Source organism: Triticum aestivum, chromosome 1D (assembly GCF_018294505.1).
Source record: "Triticum aestivum cultivar Chinese Spring chromosome 1D, IWGSC CS RefSeq v2.1, whole genome shotgun sequence".
NCBI classification, from domain to species: Eukaryota; Viridiplantae; Streptophyta; class Magnoliopsida; order Poales; family Poaceae; genus Triticum; species Triticum aestivum.
In genome coordinates, this window is record NC_057796.1 from 180,113,610 (window position 1) to 180,119,310 (window position 5,701).

At 40.0% G+C, this 5,701-nt stretch overlaps 1 non-coding gene across 1 annotated transcript; it reads right to left on the minus strand.

Moving 5' to 3' along the window:
* Nucleotides 1-841: 841 nt before the first annotated feature.
* Nucleotides 842-921, minus strand: TRNAL-UAG (transfer RNA leucine (anticodon UAG)). Its single transcript has one exon. It is a non-coding gene; the product is annotated as a tRNA-Leu (tRNA).
* Between the last annotated feature and the right edge of the window lie 4,780 nt (nucleotides 922-5,701).

The window sequence follows — 5,701 nt, forward strand, 5'->3', positions numbered from 1 at the left end:
GAAGCACAGTTAAAAGGGTAAATCCTAGGCCTCATTAGCCCATACTGCTCCACAAAGAATACCTACGGTTAAAAGGGTAAATCCTAGGCTAATGACACGATAACTCCAAGAATCCAAACGCTCCGTTAATTGATATTTGTAATAATTTGGAAATGAAGGGACAGAGGTTCTTTTTAAAGCACTTCTTTTTGCATAAAAATATTTAATATCACTAAAGAAAAATGTTTTATTTAAAACATTTTTTTCTTTTTAGAAAAGAAATGGAAATTATTTCAAAATCTAATGATTAGAATAGCGGCAGATAATAAGGATCCGTACAAAAGAGTTGCATAGCTTAATAACATCATACTGACATGCATCATTAACCACTGAGATTGTAGAGCAAGTAGTATTATAGTGGATTTATGCATTTCAGTTAAAAGACCCGATGTGGCAAAGCCTTGCGTTAAAATAGTACTTGGCGTAGTTATTATGCTTAAATCATTTTTAGAGTTCTCTATTTTAGGAATGGTATGAAGAACATATAGGGCCCATGAAAGGAAGATCAATGACTCATATAAATTACTTAATGGAAAATTTCCCGAGGAAGCCCAACGAGAAACTAAGGATCCTGTTATAGAGAAAAAAGTAACTATCATTCCTTTTTCTGACGAATCATGTAATCCTCCAAGTTCACGAACTAATAAGGTTATAAAATGAATCGTAATCAAAATTGAAATCGTTGAGAAAGAGATATGGGTTAGTATATGTTCTAAAGTTGCAAATAGCATAAGGGGAAGGTCCCATTACAAAATTGTAAATTTCAAATTGATTTCTAATCTATTGTATTCTTTTTCAAGAATGCCGCCACTCGGATTCGAACCGAGATGCTTGAGCACTGCTTCCTAAGAGCAGCGTGTCTACCAATTTCACCATGGCGGCTAACTTCAAATAATAGGTAACTTAATAGAATAATAGCTATTATCTTGGGAATCGTCGATATTGGGGAAGTCCATAAAATTTAGGAACATTAGAGTTTTCATTAAAATAGACTTCGTTTGGTAGTATCGTTTCCATTTTCTTTTACAATAAACTCTTGCTTTGCCCAACAGAAACACAAACACTGCTTGAAAGAGTTGGAACTTCTTTTTTCTAACTTGCAATTATAGAACTATTTTTTTCTAATTAATTCCTCGTTTACATTTTGAAAATTCTTTCAATACAATGAAAAAAATCCAAAAGGGTTTCTATTTAATGATGAAATTAAAACGGATAAATAGAAAAGGCTTTTTGGATTTTAAAAAAATTTATAGAATGAAAGTCTTTATGCTCTTATTAATAAGATTTACTAACCTTATGATTTTGGAGAAGATGGGTGGAAGTTGTAAGTCCTATTGTAAGAATACTCCACTTTTCATAATTTTCATAATAGAATCCTCATATTCTATTATGAAAATTATGAAAAGGTAATTGATAGGAAAAGAATACTTAGCACACAGTATACCAAACAAAACTTTTTTTCTTGTATATATAAGATAAGAGGGGTTTTTTGTTCTAAGAATAATGTACCGAGTAATTCGACACATCAAAGTACATTCAAAAAAGAATGATGAAATGAAAACAAGCACAGAGTACAAGTAGCATAAACACAGGATAAGTAGGCTGAAGACAAACTGACTGAAGATATAGGATTGAAGAAATTGAGAAAGTCTTCAGTCAAAGTCTTCAAACAGTAGCGATCAAGTACTTCAACACATGAATGAAGAAATGAAAGGGTTGAGGAAATAGAACCAGCAGCTTCGTGAAGACGATGATTCAGTAGACCAGTTCCAACTATTGTGACAGTCGTACGTCTGGTTGGAGCGGCTAGGTATTTAAACCTGAGGACCCACAGTCCCGGACACACAGTCCTCACTGTATTCTCCTTGAGCTAAGATCACATAGACCTCGCCCAATCACTCGTGGTAAGTCTTTAGGTGACTTCCAAACCTTCACAGACTAGGTCAATCAGCGATCCACAATTTCCTCTTGGATGGTCTAGACCATGACGCCAAACTGTCTGGAGGATGCACAGTCCTCAAAGGTAACAATCTCTTAAGTGATGCTCAATCACTTTGGGTTTGTAGGTGTTTGGGTTTGGGTTTTCCTCACATGATGATTTTCGCTCAAAGTCCTCGGAGCATGGGATGCTCCCAATGACAAGTGTCAGTTTCTCTCGGAGCAGCCAACCAGCTAGTGGTTGCAGGGGGCGGCTATTTATATCCTAGGGAGCAACCCGACATGATAAGACATAAATGCCCTTCAGTGATATGACTGTTAGGTGGGTAGATATTTTGGGATAGCTGGCGCGTAGCACAACCACGGTCGGATATTTGAGTATCAAATTCCTTAGGGCTATCATGATCCTCACTTGTAGGCAATCCGCACTAGCGAATTCCTAACTCCTCAGTCAGAACAAATTCCTCAGAGAGCAGAAGATCTTCGTCTCTGTCACTGAAGAAATTGACTGAACTGTATGAGATTTCCAATGGCTTCACTCGAAAGGATTGGTAGGTGTTGGATTTTGAGATGAGCATCACTTGGAAACTTTTCTTTAGTTTTACCTTGACCCCCTTTAACAGTCTGGTCTTTCCTATCACTCAAGAAGGAGAAAAGAAACTACGAAAACAAAAGTCTTCACGCTTCGTATTCCTCGTATGAATATTATGTCTTGAGGATCAAACCAATTTCTTCACTTTCAGAGTCTTCAGAAAGCCAAAGTCTTTAGTTGAAGAAATTCATTTTTGGGGTCGACTTTCTCTGTAAATATCAAACTCCTCGTAGACTTATAGACATGTGTACACTCACAAACGCATTAGTCCCTTAACCTATAAGTCTTCAATACACCAAAATCACCAAGGGGCACTAGATGCACTTACAATCTCCCCATTTTTGGTGATTGATGACAATATAGGTTAAGTTTTCAACGGGGATAAACATATGAAGTGTAAATACTGATATTGAGGAATTTGATTGCAAGATATAGAAGAACTCCCCCTGAAGATGTGCATATGTGAGGAATTTGCTTTCAATAGCAATGCACATTGTAGAGTAGAATCATGGAGATCTCCCCCTATATCTTGTAATTTATACACGCATTTGACATATGATATGAAGAATTTGAAATGCTTGATGAACTATGGTGACAGATCTAATTCAGCATGCGTGCATTAACATATATGAGGAAATAACATGCAGAAAAACAGAGTAAAAGTATCAGACCACCATCGGACTTAAGTTTACAACTCGATCCAACAAAAACTTCAGAAGAACGACAGTTGTAACTTAGCAAAAAAACGCCCATATATATATAGACCCGCTTGAAGACTAACTCAAATTTCTCCCCCTTTGTCATCGAATGACCAAAAGGGACGAAAGATGGGGAATAACGCCCCTGAAGAATATCATCATGATGTCGATGGAGGAGCTCCAGCGTTGTTGGGGTCGCCCGTTGATGTAGGGCCTGCTGCAGTGTCCTCCAAGTATTCATGTTCATCAGTCTCGCGTGATGAAGAATATGAGCTGGCCACCAAGTGAGGAATTTTGACCTTCTTGAATTTCTTTGACGGTGGCTGAGACCAGTCAAAGTCCTGCTTGAAGCCCATTTGCTTGAGATCTTCTTCACCGTAGAGGTGAGACAGTACAGCCCAGGTGCGATCAAACACTTCATGCAAGTAGTAGTGGTTCTTCTTCACAGTGTTTTGTGTGATTGTCATGTTCTGAAGAATTGAGCCAAACTATCGCTTGACCCATTTGTGGTTGCGATCGACCTTCTGATGAATACTGAGGAGAAGCTCACGATCAGTCATCACCCTTGGAGCAGTGGCATGAGGATTTTTCTTTGAAGCATTTGCGGTAGAGTCATGAGTGGCAGAGTCATCATTGGTGGAGTAGGATGCAGCTTTGCGAAACTATCCATCCAAAGGACGAGTGCCTTCATCAATTACAGCAGCCTTGCCCTTCTCATCAGCTGAGGAAATAGTCCGTTTGAGGACTTCAATTGGCGGCAAGTAGCTTAGGTGATTTTGAAAAGCAGCCTTGTAATGAATTGAAGACCTTGATCTGACGAATCTCATAATCCAAGGAGTGTAAGGCTTCAACTCAAAAGGTGACAGAGCGACATTGGCCAAAGTCGTCATGAAGAAATTGTGGTAGTTGATAGGAATACCATGTATGATGTTGAAAAGAAGATTCTCCATGATGCCAACAACCTCTTCTTCATCAGAGTTGTGGCCCTTGATTGGACTGAGGGTTTTGGTCAATATCCTGTAGATGGTCCTTGGCACATAGAGCAGTTCCTTGAAGAGGAATTTGGTCCTTGGAGCCTGGCCTGGCTTCACATCAGCACTTGCATCGGATGATCTGAAAGTTCAATTTTAGCATAGATAAGCCTTGCACTTTCAACGGGAGGACTGACTGGGACGGCATGAAACAATTCAGAGGCCGGTGCTTTGTAGTGAGTATTTTTGGTCGTCCAGTCCAATACCCATGAATTGACATCTTCAACTTTGCCAGTGATGTGTAATGTGGCATAGAACTGAAGAATGAGTTCTTAATTCCAGTCGCAGATGTTGGTGCAGAAGTTGAGCAGCCCATCGTCATGAAGAACACTGAGGAATGGGCTGAAGCACGGCAGCGACTCCATGTCCACATGAGGGATTTGCTCATGGTCAAAGATCTTGTCTTTATGGAATAGCAGTGAGGAATAGAAATTCATTTGACTTGCTGTCCAAAAGCACTTCGTCTAAGTCTAGCAGCATCATATGGGTTGTAATCAGTGAAGAATATATGCTCATTGAAGAAGTCTTCAGCCTTGAACTTCTTCTTCTTGGAGAGAGAGTTCTATGGCTTGGGATGAAGATTTGCAGTTTATGTCTTCACAACCTCTAGAGGTATAGCCACTGGAGCCACAGACTGAGGAATTTCAGAAGCAATGTCATCAGCAGTAGCCTGGGTCTCCATTTCTTCAGCAACATTTAGATCAGCACTAGTGGCTGGAACTTCTTCAGGAATGGTGAGAAGAGAAGCTTGACGTTCCTCAAAGCCCGTGTGAATTTCTTCAGTTTTAACTGGGGACTGAGGAATCTGTTGCAGAGGGATGTAGAGTGTTGAATTGGGGTGATGACTTTCCCAGAAGTCATCATTCAGAATTGGAGTTGTACACCCAGTGTCCACATCTTCATCTTCCTCATCTATTTCCTCAACGCCTGCCTCTTTAGCTGTGAACTGAGGCATGGGCGATGATACCAGTGGTGTCGAAGTGATGTTATCCACTTCAATTTCTTCATCAATCTGCTCTGACGTAGCAGCAGAAGGATCTTCTTCATCAGATTCACTTGGAATTACATATTACTCACCAAAGGGAATAATCTCCTTTGATGGCATGCTTGATACAGGAACAACATCTATGGTATTTTCATAGGAGCTCGTCAAAGTCTTCACTTTCTTTGGAGCTGAAGACTCTGAGGAAGCAGATGCTTTCCTTTTCTTCACAGCTGCTCGCTCCGCAGCTTTGGTTTTCTTCGCATCTGATGTAGATGGAAGAATAGACTCGTCGTCTGTGCAGGAGGAGCAGAGGAAATTGGTGGAGTTTCTTCAGGCGCAACTGATGCAGTTGCCCTGGCATTGTCAATTTCTTCAGGCGCAGCAGCAGATGCTTCAACTGGACTGGCTTGTTCTTCAG